The sequence below is a fragment of the Macaca thibetana genome, chromosome 2 (genome assembly GCF_024542745.1).
Source record: "Macaca thibetana thibetana isolate TM-01 chromosome 2, ASM2454274v1, whole genome shotgun sequence".
NCBI classification, from domain to species: Eukaryota; Metazoa; Chordata; class Mammalia; order Primates; family Cercopithecidae; genus Macaca; species Macaca thibetana.
The window spans coordinates 62,670,501-62,686,588 of NC_065579.1; the positions used below are offsets into that span (position 1 = coordinate 62,670,501).

Here is a 16,088-nt window from a genome sequence, read left to right on the forward strand (position 1 = left end):
GCTGTGCATGTAGCCCTGCAGTGCTGGGGGACCCGGTGCAACCTCCACAGCTGCTGGCCCTGGTGCTAAGCCCCTCACTGCCCTGGGCCCACGCGCCGGCCGGTAGCTCCGAGTGCGTGGCCGCTGAGCCCACGCCTGCGCCCGCTGGAACTCGTGCTGGCTTGTGAGCCTGCGGCGCAGCTTGGGTTCCCACCCGCGCCTCTCCCTCCACACCTCCAGGCAAGCAGAGGGAGCCGCCTCCGCCATCCCAGAGAAGGGCTCCCTCAGTGCAGTGGCGGGCTGAAGGGCTCCTCAATCACTGCCAGAGTGGACGCCAAGGCTGAGGAGGGGCCGAGAGCAAGGGCTGCTAGCGTGTTGTCACCTCTCAACAGGGTTTTGTCATGTTGCCCAGGCTGGTCTCGAAGTCCTGGACTGAAGTGATCTGCCCGCCTCAGCCTCCAAAAGTGCTGGAATGATAGGCATGAGCCATGGCACCTAGCTTTACTTTGCAATCTTTTGTCTACAGGCATAAAACTTATTCTTGGAGAGTCAGTCCACTTATTCCAGTTTCTTGTCTAAATCGTATCTGAAATATCCAGTTTTGATTTCTGTCGAATGGATGAATGGATCCAGAATGTAAAATACGTTTTTTGTTTGTTTGTTTGTTTTTTAAGATGGAGTTTTGCTCTTGTTGCCCAGGTTGGAGTGCAATGGTGAGAGATCTCGGCTCACTGCACAACCTCTGCCTCTTGGGTTCTCCTGCCTCAGCCTCCTAAGTAGCTGGGATTCCAGGCCCCCACCACCATGCCTTGCTATTTTTTGTATTTTCAGTAGAGACAGGGTTTCACCATGTTGGCCAGGCTGGTCTCAAATTCCTGACCTTAGGTGATTTGCCTGCCTCAGCCTCCCAAAGTGCTGCAATGGCTTACAATGTAAAATACCTTTAAAGACACTTAATGCAACCTCCTAGATCATGTGCAAATTTTTCCAGGCTAGGCCAGGTGTGGTGGCTCATGCCTATAATCTCAACAGTTTGGGAGGCTGAGACAGGAGGATCAGTTGAGGCGAGGAGTTCAAGAGCAGCCTGACCAATATGGAGAAACCCTGTCTCCTAAAAATACAAAGTTAACTGGGTGTGGTGGTGCATGCCTGTAATCCCAGCTACTTGGGAGGCTGAGGCAGGAGAATTGCTTGAAACTGGCAGGAGGAGGTTGCAGTGAGCTGAGATCACACCATTGCACTCCAGGCTGGGCAACAAGAGCAAAACTCTGTCTAAAAGAAAAAAAAAAAAAAAAGAAGTAAACAGTTTCCTGAAATCACAGGCAAGGTGGCTCAACTCAACGTTTTGGTGACTGGGAGGAAAACATTCCAGGTGTGTGATGAAATTCTCACATGGATTACACAATTTTACATGTAATTTAGTTTATTATCTTTTCTGCTCTTTTACTCAACAATTTGTCCTGGATTTTTATGTCAGTAAATATAAACACATGGTTTTAAAAAGCTTTTTTGTAATGATGTGAATCTCTCACTGAATTCAACCTTGAAGTGCAAATCCGTGAACTTTTTAACCCTGAGCAATTGCTACCAAGCTAGTTTTGAAATTTACCGCTTTTGGTCAAAATACATTCTTCAGCTAATGCTTTCTTCCAGCTCGTTGTCTTCTTGCCTGCCTTTTATTGTAAAATGGGAGTCCCTTACTGCATTATGAAGGGGAAGGCAAGACTGGGACGTCTGGTCCACAGGAAGACCTGCACCACTGTCACCTTCACACAGGTTATCTCGGAAGAAAAAGGTACTTTGGCTAAGCTGGTGGAAGCTAACAGGACTAATTACAATGACAGACACGATGAGATCCGCCATCACTGGGGAGGCAATGTCCTGAGTCCCAAGTCTGTGGCCCACATCACCAAGCTCAAAAAGGTGAAGGCTAAAAAACTTGCCACTAACTGGCTTAAATGTACACTGTTTTCTGTACCTAAAAATAATTACAATAGTACAAATTCTCCTTCAGCCAGGGGAAAAAAAAAAAAAAGCTTTTGTGTCAGGAGTCTGAGACTGCCCTAGCCAACATAGTGAAACCCCATCTCTACTAAAAATACAAAAATTAGCCAGGCACAATGGTGGGCACCTGTAAGCCCAGCTACTTAGGAGGCTGAGACAGGAGAATCACTTGAACCCGGGAGGCGGAGGTTGCAGTGAGCCGAGATAGTGCCACTGCACTCCAGCCTAGGCAAGATTGAGACTCAGTCTCTAATTTAAAACAAAAAAAACCTGGGCGTGGTGGCTCATACCTGTAATCCCAGCCCTTTTGGAGGCCGATTTGGGTGGATCATTTGAGGTCAGGACTTCGAGACCAGCCTGGCCAACATGGTAAAACCCCACCACCACTTAAAAAAAAAAAAGCCGGGCGTGGTGGCGCATTCCTGTAATCTCAGCTACTTAGGAGGCTGAGGCAGGAGAATCACTTGAACTCAGGAGGCAGAGGTTGCAGTAAGCTGATATTGTGCCACTGCACTCCAGCCTAGGGGACAGAGCGAGGCTCCGTCTGGGTGGGTGGGGAAGGGGGCTGGAGAAACTTTTGTGGAACCATTCAGAGGAACACAAAAGAAGAGAGTTTATGTTGATGCCCTTCATCCCCATCACTGTCTTAGATAACTGTCTGTGCATGGCTAGGGTAATCATTTCACTAAATAGTCATTACATATTTTAGTTTGTATCTTTCAAAGATAACTTTTTTTATTTTTATTTTTTAAATTTTTTGAGACAGAGTCTCACTGTGTCACCCAGGCTAGAGTGCAATGGTGAGATCTCAGCTCACTGCAACCTCCACTTCCCAGGTTCAAGCAATTCTCCTGCCTCGGCCTCCCAGGTAGCTGGGATTACAGGCACCCACCACCATGCCCAGCTAAGTTTTGGTATTTTTAGTAGAGATGGGGTTTTGCCATGTTGACCAGGCTGGTCTCGATCTCCTGACCTCAGGTGATCCACTCAACTCGGCCTTCTAAAGTGCTGAGATTACAGGCATGAGCCATCACACCTGGCCTCAAAGAGAACTTTTAAAAAATAACTGAAACATTTAACAATAATTCATTATTATTGTCACATAGGCAGTGTTTGGAGTTCCCCGGTTGTCTCAACATTGGAAGAGCTTGTTTGTATAAGCGTCTAGATTATTTTTCTATGGCTGTGTGGGTATGCTATTTGGATGTACCCTCATTTAATCCATCCCGTTGATGGACTGCGAACTGAATGTCATTTACATGATGAAACCCTATCCTTCTAAAGCAATGGTGTTAGGAGGTGGGGCCTTTGGGAGGTGATTAGGGATGGACAAGGTCCTGAGGGCAGAGCCCTTGCAATAAGATACAGTCTCTTAAAGAAGGCCCCATCATGAGGTTGTTCTCTTTCCACCTTGTGAGGACTCAGCGAGGAACTGGACTCAGCAACCAGAAAGTGGGCCCTGATCACTGACTTCTACCCTCCAGAACCGTGAGAAATAATCCATTATTTGTAAGGCACCATGGCTTTGGTGCTTTGGTATAGCAACCCGAAGAGACATCTAGGTTGTTTGCAATCGTTTGTCATTATTTAATCATATCTGTGATTAATATACTAGAATTGAGTTTGGCTCTCATTTCCTCAGGCTGAACCTCCAGCTGGAGTTGCCCTAAATTTGTTGGCAGAGGAATTCCCACAAGGGAGTGCCCCTTGCTGGGACTCCAAAGAAGGAAGCACCAAGCTCCAGGGCGATTGGTCCAAAGTGTTCATTAGGGGAACTTACCAGGTGCTGTAGCGTATGCCCGGATAGACACCCAGAGAAATGGATGTTCTGCTTAGGTATGTCCCTGTCAAGGGTGTCACGGTATGGAGTTTATAGGAAAGGTTCAGGAATTTGGTTCAGGGCTGGTGCCAGTTTCTTTCCGCATTTTGGTAACAATCCAAACATCTTGGTTTGTGCCTGGGAATATTCACGGCCCCAGCTTGGGTTCAAGGCTGCGAGAGAAATGCAGCTGCCCAGCTCACAGAGCAGTCAAAGCACCTGGTGTCTCTTGGTCATGACGGGAGAGAAAGTGAGAGAACTGGGGGACATCTCCTTTTGCCGGGTTCTTGGTGGTGGAATCACAGAGGGAGGACTGGTGGGGGTGGGCAGGAACCGGCCACCAGAGCCAAGTTTTTGTCTGTTCACATCTCTGACAGTCCAGCAGCGGAGGTTTACCTTTGCATTTCTCTCAGTGTGAATGGGATGGAATGCAGTGGCTTATGTTTTCCCAGCTTAGGGTCTTTAATGTATTTTCTCAGGAGGTGTTTGTGCTTTAATTGACTTAACAGTTCTTATCCAAAGCATGGTCTGACTGTCCATTTGGGTAAAGTTTTTCTTTAGTTTTAAAAATGATGATATTCAGGAAAGTTTAACATTTTATAAATGTTGACCTTGCATATAAGTTTATAGGTTATTATATATATTTTTAAGTGCTGTTATCAGTGAGTTTTTCCCCACTGTATTTTTGCATTGGTTATTACTGTTTTTATGGGTATTTGTCCATTTTTCTCAAGGATTCTTATGACTGAAAAAAACCTGAATATGAATGATCACATACTATAGAATGCACAGCTCTTAAGTATAGAGCTTTTTTAAAAAATACAGTGATTTTTTAAAACCTTGTACACTTGTGTCACTACCACCCAGGAGACGCTACAAGCCATACAGGATCCTCCTGGGCAGTGCCCTCCCTCTGGGGAGTTCGCTTCTCATGCTCAATGTTAAGCCTATGAGAAGTCAACTAGGCTTCCAACAGCAATACTTTGTTTCCTGAATGCACCTCCTTTATCTGTTCTTCTACTGTTAAAGGAATTTTATTATTTCCTGTTTTTGGCAATAATGACAAACTAATTTTGAGCATCTTGCCAAAGGCTTTGGTGTACATCTGTGTGTGCTCCTGTTGAGTGTTTAAACAGGGCGGCACAGCGGGGTGGTAGGGCAGGTGGTGAGCCCATGGGGTCTTCCTCTCATGCCCAACAGTTTTCCAGAATGCACAGCACATGGGAGCCTTCTCCTGTTCCTTGGTTAACAGCATGTGATGTCACTATACAACAGTTTTTAGCCATTTTGTTTGGTGTGTGTTGGTTAGCATTGGGGTTTCGATTTGCGTTTCATGGTGATTAAGCATGTTGAGCACTTTTTCTTGTGCTTGCTGGCTTTCAGATGACCTTTATCATCAGATGCCTGTTAGAATCTCTTGTCCACTTGAAAGAATGTGTTGTTTGGCTGGGCACGGTGGCTCACGCCTATAATCCCAGCACTTTGGGAAGCCAAGATGGGATGATAGCTTGAGGCCAGGAGTTCATGACCAGCCTGGGCAACACAGCATAGACCCTGTGTTGCTCATAGCCTGGGCAAAAGATCCCATCTCTTAAAAAAGAGGGGGCTATTTGTTTTTGTGTGGTGATTTGTAGGGCTTCTTTGTCTATTTTGGACATACAACTAGCTCATGTCTATGTATTGCAAATATGTTTGTATGCAAACAAGTATGCAAAAATTGCTCATGTCCCTGTCTCTGACTTGCTTTTTTAAAATTTGTAAGGGTTTCTTTTGATGAAGAGGTTATTGATTGATTATTCTGCCTATTTCTATTGGAATATTGCTTCTGCGTTAGTCTCTTTTTCCTTCTTCCATTCAAATTACACATTTGTTAGGGGTTTTTACATCATTTTGTGTGCCTTCGTTTTTGTTTGTTTGCTTGTTTGTTTGTTTTTGAGACAGAGTCTTGCTCTTTCGCCCAGGCTAGAGTGCAGCTGAACGATCTCAGCTCACAGCAACCTCTGCCTCCCGGGTTCAAGCAATTCTCCTGCCTCAGCCTCCTGAGTAGCTGGGATAACAGGTGCCCACCACCACGCCTGGCTAATTTTGGTTTATAGTAGAGACAGGGTTTCACCATGTTGGCCAGGCTGGTTTGAACTCCTGATCACAGGTGATCTGCCCACCTTAGCCTGCCAAAGCGCTGGGATTACAAGCGTGAGCCACCACACCCAGCCTAAAAAATTATTTTTACAGAGACTGCATCTCATTCTGTTGCCTAGGCTAAATTTGAACTCCTGAAACCTCGATATTTTCTCTAGCTTCATCTCATCTACAGCAGGTCCTCAAATAACTTCATTTTGTTATAACACTGATGAGAAAACAAAGCTGTCAGCCAGGGCTACGGCTGCTGTCTGGGTTTTGTTTGCATGTTCTCCTCTTGTCTGTGAGTTTTCTTTTGGTACTCAGGTTTCCTCCCATATCCTAAGCTGCACCCCTGAGGTGAATCTGGGTCTCTGGTCACAGTCTCAGTGAGTGAGAGTGGGCATATGTGAGAGCTCCCTGATATGGGATGGCGTCTTGGCCAGGATCGGTTTGCGCCTTGTGCCATGAGCTGCTGGGATAGGCTCCGACTACCCGAGACCCTGAAATACAATAAGCAGGTTGGAAAACGAATAAATGCAGATTATCATGAAATAAAAATTCCTAAAACATAAGATAATTTTACAAATGCATGACAATAAACAATGTGCTCTGAAAGCATCCAGTCACCATATCTGTGATCATGACTGCGTGGTGTGGTAGGAGGTGCTCCCTCCATCTGTGGCTTTGCAAACATTTATTTTATTTTTATTTATTTATTTATTTTTTGAGATGGAGTCTCTCTTTGTTGCCCAGGCCAGACTGCAGTGGTACAATCTCAGCTCACTGCAGCCTCTGCCTCCCAGGTTCAAGCAATTCTCCTGTCTCAGCCTCCCGAGTAGCTGGGACTACAGGCACGTTCCACCACACCTGGCTAATTTTTGTATTTTTAGTACAGACGGAATTTCACCATATTCACCAGGCTGGTCTCAAACTCCTGACCTCAGGTGATCCACCCACCTCAGCCTCCCAAAGTGTTGGGACTATAGGCCTGAGCCGCCATACCCAGCCTATTCTTGATTTTAACCTACCACCTCTACAATCACCATCACGCACTCATTCACCAAAAATTCAGTAATTGTCTTGTTTTAATTAATCTTCAGTGGATATATAGCTCATATTTATTTTAATGTATAATGTTAGAAATGTTTTTAATCTTTCTTTAGAAGTTTGGTGACATTTTTGTGACCGGAAATATGCTGGAGGAATTTAACTCTGGTTTATATTAATTAGCCTATGCTAAGATTCCTTTTGTTATTTGTAGGTTTGCTTAAAGACACAGGTTCTATTAAGTGAGGAGTTACTGTACAATTAATGTATTTTTTTTGCTCTGGAACTTCCTTTTGATGTCTTTTATGGTTTTTAGTTCCTTTGTTGAAATTCTCAACCTTGATCTTTAATATATTGGACATATTAATGATAGATTTTTTAGGGTTTACTCCTGGCGATTTCATCATCCTGATCCCTGTGTGTCTGTTTTTGTGGTTGTGCTTTTTGGTCATAACTTTTCCTTCCTGTCTGCTTGGGTATTTTTTCATTGTCTGTTGGATATTTTATTTTATTTCATTTTTTTGAGACAGAGTCTTGCTCTGTCGCCCAGGCTGGAGTGCAGTGACACGATCTTGGCTCACTGCAACCTCCGCCTCCTGGGTTCAAGCGATTCTCCTGCCTCAGTCTCCCGAGTAGCTGGGATTAGAGGTGCCCGCCACCACACTGGCTAATTTTTGTATTTTTAGTAGAGACAGGGTTTCACCATATTGGCCAGGCTAGTCTCAAACTCCTGACCTCAAATGATCTGCCTGCCTTGGCCTTCCAAAGTGCTGGGATTACAGGTGTGAGCCACTGCACCCGGCCCTAAATCTGTTTCTCAGCTCCTTAAAATCACACCCAACATTTGTGGTATTGATTAAAAGTGCTTGTACTATGCATTTTAATTTGTAGCATTAGTGTTTTCTGCTTTATAACATGGGATATGTTTCTTCCAGTCATTAAATGTATCCCTCAGTGAAGTTAGGGAGCTTTCTTCTTGGCTCTACATACGTTTTTAATATTACAATTATTCCTGGGTAATTTGTGTTTGGATGGCTATTGTGAAAAGGATTTAATTTTTTATTTTTTCTACCATGTTATTGGTCATGTACAGGAAAGCTACTGATATATTTTTTCTATTGATGTTCATGGAGGCAAAGAGTGATGAATTTGTCTGTGTCTTTCTGTTACCTTGTGGAACTGGTGCAGCTACCATCAGGTGGCTTCAGTATTCCTGCCTGTCCTTTGCTTCTGACCTTTGACTAATCATGATGCTGGTTATGGAGCTGAGATGTATGTGTGGGGAAAAACTTGGTCAGAGTGGGCGCTAACCTTACCATGTGCGTTCCTGAGGCAGTGTGGCCAGTAATATGTGCAGATTGCTAATGTGTCCATGTGTGGCTTTGTCTCCAGTTCCCCATTAGTGGATGTTTTCAATGTGCCTGGTAATAAATATCTACAAATGAGATTGGTTGCAATGTTCTTGTTCTGTGGCCTCATTTTCAGATTTTTGTGTCATTATTATACTTACTAAAATCTCTCCTCTTCCATACTGTTATTTGGCCCCCATCTTGGTGTTTTCTTTCTTCTGTGCTGGAACATCACCTGCATTTCAGCTAGGAAGCCACTGCCTGGGGCCAGATCCCGCTCACCGCCTGTTCTTGTCAGTAGTTTTTTATTGGAACATCGTTTTATTAGAACTCAACCACGATGATTTGTTTACAATCATCTTTGGATGCTTTCCTGCCACAGTGGCATAGATCAGAACTTGTGATGAGGACCTGAGGGTCCTCAAGCCCAAATTATTTATGAGGCAGCCCTTTAAGAAGTTTTTGACCCTCTGCTTGCATCTTCCTGACCCCTCCTGGGCCTGTTCTGTCCAGACTACAGGGCACTTGCTTCAGCACTTTTCTTACCTGGCAAAATTCCTGCCCTTACAGACTTTATACTTCAGTTGGGGAATAATAGGCAATAAAAAATAAGTAAAGTGTACAGTAAATTAGAAAGTGCGAGAAGAGTCAAGCCAGGAGGGGTGAGCGGAAGTGGGAGGTGTGCACAGGCCACACTGAGGTTGTGGGTTTGTGCCCAGCCTGGCTGCTCTTCCACCGGTGTGCTGACCCCACGTTCCTTCCACACAGGGACCTTCCAGAGTAACCGGAATGTCTTCACACCTCCTTTCATCAGTCCCCTCCTGGGGGTCCTATGGATCTCCAGAGGAAGAGTCTCCTGGACTGAGCACAAGACACAGTCACCACAGGGCCATGTGGCCAGGGTGTTGAGTGGCTGGGAGGGGAAACTGGAGGGGCAGTAGTGGGGGAAGGGTGGGCGGGGCACCATCTCCTTTCTGCACAGCCTCTTTCTTGCTTAGGAGTTTGCATCTGTTGTGTGGGCAACGAGTGCAACTTCAGGTTACAAGAATTGTGGTCACTTGTGCATTTCTTTTAAAAGATGGCAGTAATAGGACCCCCTTCCATGGTTGTGCCTGAGCTTAAATCAGTGGCATTTGTAAAGCCTGGCACTCCATGAGCACTAGAAAGATGTGCTAAATGAAGCAAAGTCATTGTATTCAAATTTGTAGTTCTCGGCCAGGCATGGTGGCTCATGCCTGTAATCCCAGCACTTTGGGAGGCTGAGGTGGGCAGATCACTTGAGGTCAGAAGTTCGAAACCAGCCTGGCCCACATGGCAAAACCCCATCTCTATCAAAATACAAAATACAAAAATTAGCCGGGAGTGGTGGCAGATGCCTGTAATCCCAGCTACTTGGAAGGCTGACACAGGAGAATCGCTTGAACCCAGGAGGCAGAAGTTGCAGTGAGCCGAGGTCACACCACTGCACTCCAGCCTGGGCAACAAGAATGAAACTCCATCTCAAAAAGAAAAGAGAAAAAAACAAATTTTTAGTTCTTATATTTAATTGCTTTGGCTTTTTCCAGCAGTGATGTGTTTTGGGAACACGTGTTTTACTTTTATTGCCGCTACTAATGGTATAGTTTAATAAAAGATAGAAGAGAATAGTTAACTTTTATTTCCAGTAACTACAAACACAAATGGTTAAGCATGGTTTTTCTAAGAGAAATTAAGGATAGTTGTAGCTGACTACATTTGCCATCAGTTTATGCATTGATTCCTTTGGCAGCTTGACCTCTTGGTGGGTTTGCATCTTGAGTATAAATTCTTCATAGGAAAATAAGTCGAGAGCACTTATCTTAAAAAAAAATAGCAATTTCAGCACCATATTTAAAAAATATAACAATTTGTGTTTTGATACTCATTATCAAGTTCTTGTAGGCGATAGCCTATGTGCTATGAAATGTAAGGAAGAAAGACTCCTGTGAATGGTATGTTTCGGGTGGTGTAACAAATAATTTTTTCAAGTCCATCTTTGTGGTTGTATGATTGACTAAACATTGACCTGTAAGACTAACTTAATATTAAATCATAATGAGGCTATAATTGGATATATATTCTTGTATTGATAATGGCGTTCATCGATTAAGTTGTTGGATGACCTTGGACCATTTTAATGTCTAAAGTGACAGTGGAGAAGAGACTCACATAGGATAGGACATGGGAGGTTACAAACTAGGGTCTCAGATTCCGCAAGGCTCATACAACATTGTCAGGAGCAAGGTAGAGGCAACTTTTTGCTGTGTAAATAGATATTACAGTGTTTTTGCTTGTATTTTTGTTTTGTTTTGTTATTTTGTGTTCATTTTTCCGAATTATTTGATCCAAGGTTGTTTGAATCCCAGGATGCAGAGGACCTCCTCTATTAGAAACTGATTTCTTTGAGCAACAACAATGTGTGTGAGCGTGCTGCATCCTCGGGCATTGTCCCTCTGTGATGGGGCCCAACTTGCCGGAGTTCCACTGAGGCAGGACTCAGCACTAGGCAGTGAACAGATCCCGTTTCCGAGGTGTCTTCTGCATGTTCTGCTGCCACGGGGATGAGGAGCAGCCTCCGCTCCACTCATCTCCACCAATGTGTAAACCCAGTTTCCTACCAAAGGCAGGGAATGCCACCACCTCCCACCTGCAGTCCCTGATCCTGTGCAGTTTACACAGTGTCCCTTCATTTGTAAGTTGTCATGGTGAAGAAAGAAGTCAGTAGCAAAATGATCCTCTTATGGAGTTATGAAATGGGGTTGTCATGGAGAACAATGATCTGCAAGGGACCTGCGGGCTGGCATGGCCTTGACACTGATCAAATGAGAAGGCAGCCGTCCTTTGACAGCTACTGTTTGTCCAGTGTGCAGGTAAGTTAGTCCCAGTGACTCCAGTAGACCATGACGGTGATTGTGCAAGAGATTCACTAACTTGAAATAGTGGCCTTACATGTGCTGCACTAAGAGCCTCACAGATACCCAGACCAACGTTCAGAGACAGGGACATGCCCATGAGAAGTAGGGGAAGCTGAAGATGAGGAGCTGATCCCCTCATACTGTACAGTAAGTGGTCCCCTCTCATCCTCCGAGATGTGTTCCAAGACCCCAGAGGATGTCTGAAGCCACAGCTAATGCTGACTTCTAGATATACTGCTCTTTTTCTATACATACATACCTATGTTAAAGTTTAATTATGAAATTAAGCACAGTGACAGATCAACAAGAGTAAAGTAGAAGAATTACGACAATATGTCAGCATCGCTACTCATTTGCTTTGGAGCATTATTTATTTATTTATTTATGAGGCAGGATCTCATTCTGTCTTTCAGGCTGGAATGCAGTGGCATACTCATGGCTCGCTGCAGCCTTGATATCCTGGCACAAGCAATACTCCCGCCTGAGCCTCCAAAGTAGCTGGGGCCACAGGCATGTACCACCATGCCTGGGTAATTTTTTTTTTTTTTTTTTTTTTGAGACAGAGTGTCACTCTGTTGCCCAGGCTAGAGGGCTAGAGTGCAGTGGCATGATCTTGGCTCCCTGCAACCTCTGCCCCCGTCTCCCAGGTTCAAGCGATTCTCCTGCCTCAGCCTCCTGAGTAGCTGGGACTACAGGCATGCGCCACCGTGCCTGGCTAATTTTTGTATTTTTTAGTAGATATGGGGTTTCACCATGTTGGCCAGGCTGGTCTCGAACTCCTGACCTCGTGATCTGCCCATCTCAGCCTCCCAAAGTGCTGGGATTACGTGCCCAGCCTGGCTAATTTAAAAAAATAATTTTTTGTGGAGATGGACTCATGCTATGTCGCCCAGGCTGGTCTGAAACTCGTATGTTCCAACTGATCCTGGGCTCATTTTTGCCTCCTAAAGTGCTGGGAATACAGGCTAAAGCCATCATGCCTGGCCAGGGGCCATTATTAACCAAAATAAAGGTTACTCGAACACATCAATCTTTGTCCAATTATGCTGGACAAATGGATAATTGATGTCCCTGACAGGACAGAGCACGACAGCTAGAAATGGTGTAATTTTCATTACGCTACTCAGAATTGCCTGCAATTTAAAAGTTATGAATTCTTTACTTCTGGAATTTTCCATTGAATATTTTTGGAGACGCTCGGCCGTGTGAAACTGAAACCATAAAAGGCAAAACTGCAGATAAGCAAGGAATACTACAATTGCTGAACGTGGAACCCAGGTATGGCTTAGACCTGGCCAAAAACTCAACTTCCAGGACATGCCTACCTGACATTAACTTCCTGGCATTGCCCAGTTGGCCTTAAATTCTCAGACATCCCCACTCGACCTCAAACAGCTGATGTTATTCACCTGATGTTAACCTTCTGGTTTGAACCTCCCAGCCCCATTCACAGAGGCTTCACAGCTGTCCTTTAACATTCCAGTCTGACCCACACGGCTATAGATTCCTGGTCTTAACCTCTGGCCTTACCCATGTGACCTTAATCTTTTGGCCTTAATCTCCTGTCCTTACAAACTGAATTTTACCCACCTACCTTAACCTCTTCAATTTACACACCTGATGTTAACCACATAGCTTTATAGAGCTGGCCTTCACTTCCTGGCCTTATCTACCTGGCCTTAACCACTTGGCATTATTCACCTTCTGGCCTGACCCACTAGGCCTTACCCATGTGGCATTCTTTTTTTTTTTTGAGACAGAGTCTCGCTCTGTCACCCAGGTTGGAGTGCAGTGGTGCAATCTCGGCTCACTGCAAGCTCTGCCTCACAGGTTCACGCCATTCTCCTGCCTCAGCCTCCTGGGACTACAGGCGCCCGCCACCACACCCAGCTAATTTTTTGTATTTTTAGTAGAGACAGGGTTTCACCATGTTAGCTAGGATGGTCTCGATCTCCTGACCTCATGATCCACCCGCCTCAGCCTCCCAAAGTGCTGGGATTACAGGCGTGAGCCACCGTGCCCGGCCGACCTTCTTAAACATATGACCATACTCACCTGCCCGGCCTCACCCTTAATCTTCTGGTCTTATACCCATCTGTTGTTAACCACCTACCTTGACTCAGCGAGACTTCATCTCTAAACGGTACCCTCTGTGTCCCGTTCATGTATAATTAGCCTCCTGTCATTTAGCTGGCTTACTGACTTGGCCTTGATCCTCTGAGAAGTTTCCCCATTGATTTACCCGCCTGGTGTGTTAACTAAATAGTTTTTTATTCAGCTGGATTTAAACACCTGGTTTTAACAACCTGGATTTACTCACCAGATGTTATTAACTTGATGGCCTTAATCACCTTATCTTATCCTCATAATCTGGCTTTATCCACTTGGCCTTATTAAATTCCTGGCCTTATTTACCCAGTCTTAATTTTCTGGCCTAGAAGAACTGGGCTTACCAGCCTGGTCATAACATCCTGCCATTATCCACCTGTTTATAACCAGCTATTTAATTTGCTGGCCTCATTCTCTGGTCAGTATCGAACTGATCTTACCCATGAGGTCTTACACCCTGGCCTCACCCACCTCATTTTACTACACTGGGCACACCCCATTAGACTTCCCTACCTGGCTTAACCCTATGGGCCTTACCCAAATGTCCTTAACCTTCTGGTTTTATCTACAGGCCTTAATCTCCGGGCCTTACCCCATTGGATTTATCTGCCTAGGTTGACTCCTCTGGACTTGTCCACCTTTCATTATTCTCTATATTTCCCCTCCCCAGACTTGGATACCCTTCTAAACCCATATGGAGTTGCCCAACTGGCATTAAACTCATGGCTTTACCAATCTGGATTACCAACTGAGCTTACCAACCTGGCCTTATCCTTCCATTCTTACTCACATGGACATCCTCTTTACCCACTTAAACTCAGCCACCTAGTTGTATTCAGGGAGGCTTTAACTTACTGGCCTTCCCCATCTGGCCTTTTAAATAGCTTGGCTTCCTGACCTGGCCTTAACCTCATGGTTTTGCCAACTTAGATTTACCCACCTACCTTATTAACCTCCTGGCCTCACTCATGCAGTATTAATCCCCTGGCCTTGTGCATCTGGTTTACCCACCTGGCTTTACACTACTGGCTTTAACATCATATATTTACCAACCAGAGTTACCCAACTGATCTTACCTACTCAGCCTCACCCAGTTGGCCTTCACAATTAGTCTCAACCTTCTGACCTTACTTAGCTGTCCCAGCCCTACTGACCTTAACCTAGTGTCATTATTTGCTGTCCCAGCCCCTGGCTTTACTTTCCTGGACTTCACCTATTGGCCTTCCCACATGGCTGTATTTTCTTGGCTCTACCCACTTGGCCTTGTTGAATGCCTACTCACCCAGTAGGCATTCTGCAACCAACATTATCAACGTGATAGCCATACTCACCTGCCATATTCACCTGCCTGGCCTCAGCCAGCATAACATGACTTAATCTGCTGGCCCCATACTCATCTGATGCTGACTACCTGGTTTAATTCATCTGACCTTCACCTCCTCACCTTCCCCTCACTGTTTTGCCCACCTAGTATTAGTTTCCTGTCATTATTCAGCTGGCTTGGCAACTTGGCATAATCCTACAAGGAATGTCTCCATTGATTTACTGGCCTGGGGTTACCCAAATAGTCTTTTCTTTGGCTAAATTTAAATGCCTTGTTTTAACAATCTGGCCTTACTCACCAGACATTATTAACCTCACTTCCTTAATCACCTTACCCTCATGGCATTATTAAACAAGTTTCATCCATGTGACCCTATGAAACTCCTGGCCGTACTGATCCAGGCTTAATTTCCTGGCCTAACTAATGATCTTGGTCTTACCTACCTGGCCACAACTTCTTGCCATTATCCACCTATTCTTACCCACCTGGCTTTAATTTGCTGGCCTCAATCTGCCGTCAAGACCTACCTGGTCTTGCCCATGGCACCTTACTGCCCTTTCTTTATTACTTGGCCTTACCCACCTCATTTTATCACCCTTGCCAGAACCCTTTAGTTTTCCACACCTGGCCTAAACCTGTGGGCCTTAACCATGTGGTCTCAACAACCTGGATTACCTACCTAGTTTTCCCACCTAGTCTTCCCCATTGTGAGTTTCATGTTTAGTTTACACAGCTGTCCTTAACCTTCTGGTTTTATTTACCAAGACTTAGCCCTCAGTCTTACTTTCCAAAACTTACCTCCCTAGGTTTCCTCCCTTGGACTTATTTCCCTGCCCTTCTTACCTAGATTTCCTCCTGCACCCAACCTTAACACACCTTACATTTCCTATTTGGATTTCCCCATCTGGCCTGAAACTCATGGCCTCCATAGCTTACCAACCTGGCCTTCTCACTGGCCTTAGCCTTTCATTCTTAGTCACATGGCCTCAGCCTCCTAGCAGAATCTGCCTAGCGTTAAGTTCTCAGCCTTACCCAGTTGGAGTTATCCACCTGGCTGTACTTGCTGGCCTTAAATTTACTAGTTTTAGCCACCTGGCTTTTTCAGTCACTTGGCTTCCTGACCCGGTGTTAACCTCATGGTTTTGCCAAAATAAATTTACCCACTGGCCTTATTAACCTCCTGACCTTACTCATTGAGTATTAATCTGCTGACCTTATGCACCTGGCTTACCCACCTGGCTTTACCCTACTGGCCTTAACCTCATGTCCTTACCAACCCAAATCACCCAACTGATTTTATCTAACCAGCGTTACCCATTTGGCCTTCACAATTAGTACCAACTTCTGGTCTTACTCACATCTCCCAGCCCTACTGGCCTTAACCTAGTGGCATTATGCTTAGT

General features: G+C 45.0%; 1 non-coding gene across 1 annotated transcript; it reads left to right on the forward strand.

The window, feature by feature from the left end:
- Positions 1-1,488: 1,488 nt before the first annotated feature.
- On the forward strand, positions 1,489-1,561 carry LOC126949475 (small nucleolar RNA SNORD36). Its single transcript, XR_007723761.1, has one exon. It is a non-coding gene; the product is annotated as a small nucleolar RNA SNORD36 (small nucleolar RNA).
- The last annotated feature ends 14,527 nt before the right edge of the window (positions 1,562-16,088 follow it).